The sequence below is a fragment of the Neoarius graeffei genome, chromosome 13 (genome assembly GCF_027579695.1).
Source record: "Neoarius graeffei isolate fNeoGra1 chromosome 13, fNeoGra1.pri, whole genome shotgun sequence".
Lineage (NCBI taxonomy): Eukaryota > Metazoa > Chordata > Actinopteri > Siluriformes > Ariidae > Neoarius > Neoarius graeffei.
This window is the reverse complement of record NC_083581.1, coordinates 67272518-67283967: the sequence shown is the minus strand read 5'-3', so window position 1 is coordinate 67283967 and position 11450 is coordinate 67272518.

The following is an 11450-nucleotide window of genomic DNA, read 5'->3' as shown; positions in this document are numbered from 1 at the left end:
ACTGGACCGTACCATTTTGCAAAAGGGGGAGGGTTAAATGACAATATGTTGAAGAACTCAAGAAATAGACAACCTTGTTCAATTAGCTCATTTTAGCAGATGGAATATTGCATTGTTGTTATTTCAAAAGTCTTATTAAAATCATTAAAAGCATATTATCAGCCCCTTAAAGGGCCCCATGGCAGTGCTGGGCCCCTAGAATTGTTCTAACCTTTCCCCCCCTGGCGGCGCCCATGGGTCCAGAGACTTATCACAGACAGCCATGGTTACTATACTAAGTAGATACCCAAATTATAAATAATAATAAAGTAATTTAAATAATAATAATTATGGGCGGGGCGGCACGGTGGTGTAGTGGTTAGCGCTGTCGCCTCACAGCAAGAAGGTCCGGGTTCGAGCCCCGTGGCCGGCAAGGGCCTTTCTGTGCGGAGTTTGCATGTTCTCCCCGTGTCCGCGTGGGTTTCCTCCGGGTGCTCTGGTTTCCCCCACAGTCCAAAGACATGCAGGTTAGGTTAACTGGTGACTCTAAATTGACCGTAGGTGTGAATGTGAGTGTGAATGGTTGTCTGTGTCTATGTGTCAGCCCTGTGATGACCTGGCAACTTGTCCAGGGTGTACCCCGCCTTTTGCCCGTAGTCAGCTGGGATAGGCTCCGGCTTGCTTGCGACCCTGTAGAACAGGATAAAGCGGCTACAGATAATGAGATGAGATGAGATGTTAAAATGCAGTACATACAAGATACAGTATGAACATGGCATAAAAACCAGGATTCCACAAAAAAGTGTGAACACTTGTTTCCATTGCGGTCCCAGAGACTTATCACAGACAGCCATGGTTACTATACTAAGTACATACCCAAAGTATAAATAATAATAAAGTAATTAAATAATAATAAATAATAATAATAATAATAATGTTGGGCGGCACGGTGGTGTAGTGGTTAGCGCTGTCGCCTCACAGCAAGAAGGTCCTGGGTTCGAGCCCCGGGGCCGGCGAGGGCCTTTCTGTGTGGAGTTTGCATGTTCTCCCCGTGTCCGCGTGGGTTTCCTCCGGGTGCTCCGGTTTCCCCCACAGTCCAAAGACATGCAGGTTAGGTTAACTGGTGACTCTAAATTGACCATAGGTGTGAATGTGAATGGTTGTCTGTGTCTATGTGTCAGCCCTGTGATGACCTGGCGACTTGTCCAGGGTGTACCCCGCCTTTCGCCCGTAGTCAGCTGGGATGGGCTCCAGCTTGCCTGCGACCCTGTAGAAGGATAAAGCGGCTTGAGATAATGAGATGAGATGAGATAATAATGTTATGGTAACAAAAAGGACATAGCACCAAGTACAAACAGTCAAAACTTTAAGAGATGGCAATTTGATGATTGTGTGTAGAGATAGAGACCAGCAGCAGGGGTTAATGAAGTGTAAAACACTATTGGGGAAAGCGATAAAGCCGCAAGTGTGGGAGGAAAAGGGGAAGTGTATGGGTGTGATATCTGGAGTATCTACTGAGTTGACAGAGGAACAGATCCGAGTTAACATGAAAGGGGTTAGAGTAACCAAGGTGAAACGTTTGCCTATTACAAGAGATGGAGTTACAAGTCCTAGTTTGTCAGTTATGATAGCTCTGGACGAAGAGCGATTACTGGACAGAGTTAAGATTGGGGATGTCAGTTATGCAGTACGAGCATACATTCCTCCACCAACAAGGTGTTTTAAATGCCAAAGGTTTGGGCATATTACTGCAGCCTGTAGGGCTAAAGCCAGGTGTGCTAAGTGTGGGGGGGAACATGAATATGGCAAGTGTGTTGTAGGAACTAAAATACAGTGTTGTAACTGTGGAGGGGAGCACAGCGCTGCTTATAAAGGATGTGAGGCCCATAAAAGAGCAGTACGGATTCAAAACATAAGGGTGAAGGAGAAACTTACCTATGCTGATGCAATCAAAAAGATAGATAGCAAAGTACGATCTGATGCTAAAGCAGTGTCTGTGTCTCAACCTCCTACTCAAAGAGTTGCACAATCTTTGAATTATAAAATTTCTGAAGACACCTTGATTGTGGAGAAGAAAAAGTTTGTTGCCTTCGTAGTGGAAGTTATCAGTTGCTCAGCTCAGACAGATAGCAGAACAGAGAGAATAAAGATTATCACAAGAGCAGCAGAAAAGTACCTGGATATAGGGGAATTATCCGTTGAGTCTGTAAATGCAGTATTAGCGACCAGAGTGTCTGAAAGTCAGCAGTCATGTGGTGGTGGTGTTTTATAATGGTACTGTCCATATTACAGTGGAATGCCAGGAGTTTAATTGCGAATGGGCAAGAATTTAAACATTTTATTGAAGAACAGCAGGTTAAACCTAATATCATTTGTATTCAAGAAACATGGTTAAAGCCGGGCGGCACGGTGGTGTAGTGGTTAGCGCTGTCGCCTCACAGCAAGAAGGTCCTGGGTTCGAGCCCCGGGGCCGGCAAGGGCCTTTCTGTGTGGAGTTTGCATGTTCTCCCCGTGTCTGCGTGGGTTTCCTCCGGGTGCTCCGGTTTCCCCCACAGCCCAAAGACATGCAGGTTAGGTTAACTGGTGACTCTAAATTGACCGTAGGTGTGAATGTGAGTGTGAATGGTTGTCTGTGTCTATGTGTCAGCCCTGTGATGACCTGGCGACTTGTCCAGGGTGTACCCCGCCTTTCGCCCGTAGTCAGCTGGGATAGGCTCCAGCTTGCCTGCGACCCTGTAGAAGGATAAAGCGGCTAGAGATAATGAGATGAGATGGTTAAAGCCATCACTTGACTTTATAATCTATGGATATGTAGCAGTACGCAAAGATAGAAGCCTAGGAACAGGTGGGGGAGTGGCCACATTTATTCAACAGGGACTTAATTACAAAGCACAAAGTATAAATAAAGAAATTGAAGCAATATCAGTGGAAGTATGGGTGGGTAGAATTAAGTTTAAAATGATTAACTTCTATAACCCTTGTCAAAAGATTAGAAGAGATTTTTTTAGATAGTTTTTGTGTGGAGGGAAATTGTAGAAGTATTTTATGTGGAGACTTCAATGCTTATAACACATTATGGGGAAGCAAAAGAACAGATGATAATGGGAGTACTGTTGAGGAGTTTATGGATGACCACAATCTCATCTCATCTCATTATCTCTCGCCGCTTTATCCTTCTACAGGGTCGCAGGCAAGCTGGAGCCTATCCCAGCTGACTACGGGCGAGAGGCGGGGTACACCCTGGACAAGTCGCCAGGTCATCACAGGGCTGACACATAGGCACAGACAACCATTCACACTCACATTCACACCTACGGTCAATTTAGAGTCACCAGTTAACCTAACCTGCATGTCTTTGGACTGTGGGGGAAACCGGAGCACCCGGAGGAAACCCACGCGGACACGGGGAGAACATGCAAACTCCACACAGAAAGGCCCTCGCCGGCCCCGGGGCTCGAACCCGGACCTTCTTGCTGTGAGGTGACAGCGCTAACCACTACACCACCGTGCCGCCCTGACCACAATCTAGTCTGTTTAAATGATGGAACAGGCACTAGGTTTGATCTAGTACATGGAACAGAATCAGCACTTGACCTTACCTTACTTTCAGAACGATTAGCAGGAGTCAGTCAGTGGGAAGTTCTTAATAATAACCCATTAGGAAGTGATCATTACCCAATTTGGACCAAGATACAAGAGCAGAATGTTAATTTGGAAGAAAACTGGTACCCAAGATGGAAAATGAGAGACGCTAATTGGGGGCTATATAGCATGAAGGCAAGTGGCAAACTTATGGAGAATATGTCAAACTTAAGTGATGATGTTGAATTAGTAAATTCCATAATCACAAATATATTATATGAGTCAGCAGAGGAGGTTCTGGGTGAGTCTTCTGGGATAAGGGAAAAGAAAATGGTGCCATGGTGGTCAGATGAATGTAAAAAAAAGTGGTCAAAGCCAGAAATAAAGCATTTAGAATGGTGAAATCAAATCATTCCTTCAATAATTTAATACTATATAAAAAGGCACAATCTCAAGCTAAAAGAGTAATAAGGGAACTGGAGGAGTTTCTGTAATACAACTCTGATTCCAAAAAAGTTGGGACAAAGTACAAATTGTAAATAAAATCGGAATGCAATGATGTGGAAGTTTCAAAATTCCATATTTTATTCAGAATAGAACATAGATGACATATCAAATGTTTAAACTGAGAAAATGTATCATTTAAAGAGAAAAATTAGGTGATTTTAAATTTCATGACAACAACACATCTCAAAAAAGTTGGGACAAGGCCATGTTTACCACTGTGAGACATCCCCTTTTCTCTTTACAACAGTCTGTAAACGTCTGGGGACTGAGGAGACAAGTTGCTCAAGTTTAGGGATAGGAATGTTAACCCATTCTTGTCTAATGTAGGATTCTAGTTGCTCAACTGTCTTAGGTCTTTTTTGTCGTATCTTCCATTTTATGATGCGCCAAATGTTTTCTATGGGTGAAAGATCTGGACTGCAGGCTGGCCAGTTCAGTACCCGGACCCTTCTTCTACGCAGCCATGATGCTGTAATTGATGCAGTATGTGGTTTGGCATTGTCATGTTGGAAAATGCAAGGTCTTCCCTGAAAGAGACGTCGTCTGGATGGGAGCATCTGTTGCTCTAGAACCTGGATATACCTTTCAGCATTGATGGTGTCTTTCCAGATGTGTAAGCTGCCCATGCCACACGCACTAATGCAACCCCATACCATCAGAGATGCAGGCTTCTGAACTGAGCGCTGATAACAACTTGGGTCGTCCTTCTCCTCTTTAGTCCGAATGACACGGCGTCCCTGATTTCCATAAAGAACTTCAAATTTTGATTCGTCTGACCACAGAACAGTTTTCCACTTTGCCACAGTCCATTTTAAATGAGCCTTGGCCCAGAGAAGACATCTGCGCTTCTGGATCATGTTTAGATACGGCTTCTTCTTTGAACTATAGAGTTTTAGCTGGCGACGGCGGATGGCACGGTGAATTGTGTTCACAGATAATGTTCTCTGGAAATATTCCTGAGTCCATATTGTGATTTCCAATACAGAAGCATGCCTGTATGTGATGCAGTGCTGTCTAAGGGCCCGAAGATCACGGGCACCCAGTATAGTTTTCCGGCCTTGACCCTTACGCACAGAGATTCTTCCAGATTCTCTGAATCTTTTGATGATATTATGCACTGTAGATGATGATATGTTCAAACTCTTTGCAATTTTACACTGTCGAACTCCTTTCTGATATTGCTCCACTATTTGTCGGCGCAAAATTAGGGGGATTGGTGATCCTCTTCCCATCTTTACTTCTGAGAGCCGCTGCCACTCCAAGATGCTCTTTTTATACCCAGTCATGTTAATGACCTATTGCCAATTGACCTAATGAGTTGCAATTTGGTCCTCCAGCTGTTCCTTTTTTGTACCTTTAACTTTTCCAGCCTCTTATTGCCCCTGTCCCAACTTTTTTGAGATGTGTTGCTGTCATGAAATTTCAAATGAGCCAATATTCGGCATGAAATTTCAAAATGTCTCACTTTCGACATTTGATATGTTGTCTATGTTCTATTGTGAATACAATATCAGTTTTTGAGATTTGTAAATTATTGCATTCCGTTTTTATTTACAATTTGTACTTTGTCCCAACTTTTTTGGAATCGGGGTTGTAATATTGGATCAGAAGTTAAGGTCTCCGAGATATGGGGAATGATCAGAAAGATGGGAGGAATAAGAAGGGATTTCTCTTTACCAGTAATTAAAGATAGTGATGGTGAAGCAGTAAATAATGATGAAAAAGCAGAGATGCTTGCTAGGGCCTTTGTTAAGGTGCATAGCTCTAAAAACTTAACAAATGAAGAGTTATTATGGAGAACAAAAATGATTGAAGATAATGGAAACTTATTAGGAAAGAAAGATATAAGTGAGGGCGCACTTGATAAGAATTTTACATTATTTGAACTGAAAAGAGCATTAGTGGGTGTTAAAAATACGTCTCCAGGTAAAGATAGAATTTGTTACAAAATGATTGAACAATTATCTGATGTGGCTAAAAGTGTGATTTTAAAGTTATATAATAAAATTTGGGAGCAAGGTAAGCTGCCCTCTAGATGGAAACATTCAGTAGTGGTACCTATAGCTAAACCAGGTAAGGATAAAGCAGAGCTCAAAAGCTATAGGCCTATAGCACTAACATCTAATCTTTGTAAGTTAATGGAAAGGATGATAACTAAGAGGTTAGTATACGAGATTGAAAAAAGACGTCTTTTCTATCCACATCAAAGTGGGTTTAGAAATGGCCGTACTACGGATCCAATAATCTGCCTAGAAAATGAAATTAGGAAAGCTCAAGCAAATAAGGAGTCAGTCTTAGCAACATTCTTTGATATTGAAAAAGCATATGATATGCTCTGGAAAGAGGGTCTTTTACTTAAATTGAATAAAATGGGAATAGAAGGCAAAATGTTCAATTGGATTAGAGATTTTTTAAGGAATAGAACCATAGAGGTAAGAGTTGGAGTGAGTCATTCAAATATCTACGCTATAGAAAATGGTACCCCACAGGGTAGCGTCTGCAGCCCAATTCTATTTAATATAATGATTAATGATGTTTTTAACAATATTGATTCCAGAATCAGTAGAGCACTTTATGCAAATGATGGAGCACTGTGGGTGAGAGGCCGAAATTCTGATAGTCTAAGGAACAGAATGCAAATAGCTATAAATGAGGTTGAAAGATGGTCACATGAGTGGGGGTTTCATTTATCTGTTGAAAAGACACAAGTTATATGTTTCTCAAAAAAAAGGGTTAACCCTACAGTGGACCTCAGGTTGTATGGGCAGCCACTCAAGCAAACGGATAATTTAATATACCTTGGTGTATGGTTCGATATCAAACTTTCTTTTAAAAATCATATTCAAAAGGTTATAGACAAATGTAAAAAGGGAATTAATATTCTGAAATGCTTAGCAGGGAATGACTGGGGGGCATCAAGCACATCCTTGAAAAGAATTTATAGTGCCCTAATCCGACCAGTGTTGGATTATGGATGTATAGCATATAATTCAGCAGCCAAGACTTCCTTGTTAGAGCTAAACAAGATACAAGCCAAAGCCCTCCGTATATGCTGTGGTGCCTTCAGGACCTCTCCAGTCCCAGCACTTCAGGTGGAAGTAGGGGAGATGTAACTGGACCTCAGGCGACTGAAATTATCAGTATCATATTGGCTAAACCTACAGGGTCATGAAGATAATCACCCAACCAAACAGGTACTAAGGGAATGCTGGGAGTATGGTCGACCCGTACGCAGTTTTGGGTGGGATGGTAATCAGCAGACAGATCAATTGGGGATCAGTGACATTCCTCTTTGCAAAACAATTACAAGGTCAATCATTCCCCCTTGGTTATTTTATTTCCCTATTGTAAATTTGAAAACTAAGGAGATTGCACAATCCAGAGGTTTTTACCAGAATGTACAGCAGTATTTAGAAGTAATGTATGATGACACGACACAGATATATACAGATGCTTCTAAAGACGAAACTGGTAAGACAGGAGCAGCAGTATTCATCCCCAGCTACAATATAAGTATTGGGAAAAGGACGTCAGATCACTTGTCAATTTTTTCAGCAGAAATGATGGTTATTATACTGGCCCTGCAGTGGGTGGAGGAGGTGAAGCCTAGTAAAGCAGTTATTTGTTCAGATTCTATGTCTTCCTTAAATAGTATCCAGAGTGGAAAATCTACATGCCGACAAGATCCCTTAGATGAAATTAACCATCTCGTATTTAAGATAAATCAACATAAAACTTTGATTCAGTTCACATGGGTTCCAGCTCATAAGGGGGTTGAGGGTAATGAGAAAGTGGATAAAATGGCCAAAGAGGCCATCAAGGCAAATGAGGTTGAGTTAGAAGTCCCATTAAGCAAGGCAGAAATTAAAGTAATAATTAAAGACAGCATCAACAAAATGTGGCAGGAGAGATGGAATACAGAGGAGAAAGGAAGGCATCTATATAATTTATAAAAGGAGGTGGTGTTTAGAAGGGGTGGTGAACTGAAACGACAGGAGGAGGTTTGGTTGACGAGGCTGAGGATAGGACACACAAGTCTAAATAGTGGGTTGTATACAATAGGGAAACATCATTCTGGGGCCTGTGCATACTGTGGAGAAGTAGAAAAGGTTGAGCATGTTCTTATACACTGTACACAGTATTCCAGTGAAAGAGAGAAGATGGGGAGAACATTAAGAAAATCTGTAACTATAGATAACTTATTAAGTCAGCCATTCACACAATCAGCAGTAACAGCTCTAACACAATATTTAAAGGACACTCAACTAGCAAATAGAATTTAGTTTTTTTTTGTTTGTTTGTTATAATCAGTCTGCAATGACTTGTTTATTTGTTTATCTTCATGAAGGGTTTCACGGGAAGATGTGTTTATCCTCATGAATGGTTTCATGGGAAGATTTGTTTATCCTCATGAATGGTTTCATGGGAAGATTTGTTTATCCTCATGGGAAGATTTGTTTATCCTCATGAATGGTTTCATGGGAAGATTTGTTTATCCTCATGAATGGTTTCATGGGAAGATTTGTTTATCCTCATGAATGGTTTCATGGGAAGATTTGTTTATCCTCGTGAAGGGTTTCATGGGAAGATGTGTTCATCCTCATGAATGGTTTCATGGGAAGATTTGTTTATCCTCATGGGAAGATTTGTTTATCCTCATGAATGGTTTCATGGGAAGATTTGTTTATCCTCATGAATGGTTTCATGGGAAGATTTGTTTATCCTCATGAATGGTTTCATGGGAAGATTTGTTTATCCTCATGGGAAGATTTGTTTATCCTCATGAATGGTTTCATGGGAAGATTTGTTTATCCTCATGGGAAGATTTGTTTATCCTCGTGAAGGGTTTCACGGGAAGATGTGTTTATCCTCATGAATGGTTTCATGGGAAGATTTGTTTATCCTCATGGGAAGATTTGTTTATCCTCATGAATGGTTTCATGGGAAGATTTGTTTATCCTCATGAATGGTTTCATGGGAAGATTTGTTTATCCTCATGGGAAGATTTGTTTATCCTCATGAATGGTTTCATGGGAAGATTTGTTTATCCTCATGAATGGTTTCATGGGAAGATTTGTTTATCCTCATGAATGGTTTCATGGGAAGATTTGTTTATCCTCATGGGAAGATTTGTTTATCCTCTTGAAGGGTTTCACGGGAAGATTTGTTTATCCTCATGAATGGTTTCATGGGACGATTTGTTTATCTTCGTGACTGGTCGTCACGGGAAGAATTGGTTTATCCTCGTGGAGAATACCACGGGAAGAATTAGTGCATGCACGTCTGTATGAGTTAACACAGAATAATTAATCTCAAGACTGTCCTTTCGTGTCACCAATGGGAGGGGAAATTGTGTTAAGGTACCCAGACCCCGAGGAAAACCCACGGGATTGGATGAATCGCTGTGGTTTAGCATTCTACACAAATTCTAGACAATTTGGCTGGAGTTTCTCTAAGCTCCGGTGAGGTGGGACGAGGGCTGATAGGGCATGCCCGCCCTCTGAGCACCAATACACGTCAAGAAGAGCAAGGATTAACTCAAGCATACATCTCTTAATATTGTTAATATTCTACTCCATTCTATTTTACTATTTCAGCTAGAAGGCTAGAATTCTTCTGTGACCTTGTGTCTCACTGTGTACTGTACTGTTGTGATGACACATTGCTCGAGACATAATATTGATATCTTTTTGAACATTCTATCAGGAACATCTTGCCCTTTGCTATCTCTGACCTAAGGAATGGCCTTTGATATCTGTCTGCACATTGTTATCATATCATAAGAACATCTTATCATTGTATACCATCGCCAAGGTTTCACTCACACACATACATCTGAACATTCATTAGAACAGTGATATAATTAAGACGTGACCTGATCAAGGTCTGACTACAGGCTCAGTTTTGATTTATCCTCATGCAGGCATTTGCAACGATTAATATCCCTTGAGATCACACCTCAGCCCGGTAGATGGCGGTAATACACGTCGATTGTTAACCGCCAATAAATCGACAGAAGAAGCAGAAGACATAGCACCAGAGTAAAAAACTACTGTAGAATAAATTTATAAGAAGAAAACATGATGAATGAACATTAACACAGACCACAATGGAAGCTAATAGTAAACAAAAGTGTTTCTCTCCTGGTGTGATATCTGATTAAAATAATGACTTTTTACAGTTTTCTTAAAATTAGACAGACCTTGTATGTAGTGTAACTCTGAAGGAAGACTGTTCCATGCCTGAATACCAGTGTAAAGGAAACTAGATTTACCAAAAGACTTGACCCTAGGTATCTGCAAGGATGATGCACTAGATATTGTATTGACTGAATGGAGTTCCTTTGTATAGTTGAAGCCTTGGGCCAAAAAATTTGGGACAGAACCATTTAGAATTTTGAAAACAAGATTAAGCTTCAACTGGGCAACGCGCATACTCACTGGTAACATATTGGCCTGCCTGAATTCCTCAGCACCAATATGACTTCTGGTTGGTGCATTCAAAATATACCGGATTAATTTATTATACCTGTAATCCACCCACTGGGGGTGCATAAGCGTACTCTTGGTGCCGGTCCCACGCCCGGATAAATTGGAGAGGGTTGCGTCAGGAAGGGCATCCGGCGTAAAACTGTGCCAAATCTAACATGCGGAATGAAAAGAGAAATACCCGTACCATACCGGATCGGTCGGGGCCCGGGTTAACAATGACCGCCTCCGGTACTGTTGGTCAACAGGGTGCCGGTGGAAAGTGTGCTACTGTTGCGCCAAAACGGAGAAGGAGAAAGAGAGGGAGGAGGCATGTTAGGAGAGAGCGTGAAAGATGGACGGGAAGGAGCCTAGAATTGAAGGTAGGAACATTGAATGTGGGAACATTGACTGGCAGAGCGAGAGAGTTAGCAGGTATGATGGAAAGAAGGAAGTTGGACATTTTGTGTGTGCAGGAGACGAGGTAGAAAGGAAGCAAGGCCAAGAACATTGGAGATGGATGCAAGCTGTTTTATTATGGAGTCGATGGAAAGAGAAATGGTGTTGGTATTGTTTTGAGGGAAGAGTTGGTCAACAGTGTGATTGATGTGAAGAAGGTGTCAGATAGAGTGATAGGCATGAAGTTGGAAATTCAAGGAGTGGTAATCAATGTTGTGTGTGCGTACGCCCCACAGGTTGGATGTGAGAATGAAGAGAAGGAGTCTTTCTGGGAAAAGATGGATGAAGTGGTAGAAAGTATACCGAGGAAGGAGCGCGTGCTGATAGGAGCAGATTTCAATGGACATGTTGGCGAGGGAAACAGAGGAGATGAGGACGTGATGGGCAGATATGGTGTAAGAGAGAGAAATGTGGAAGGGCAAATGGTGGTTGATTTTTCAAAGAGGATGAATTTGG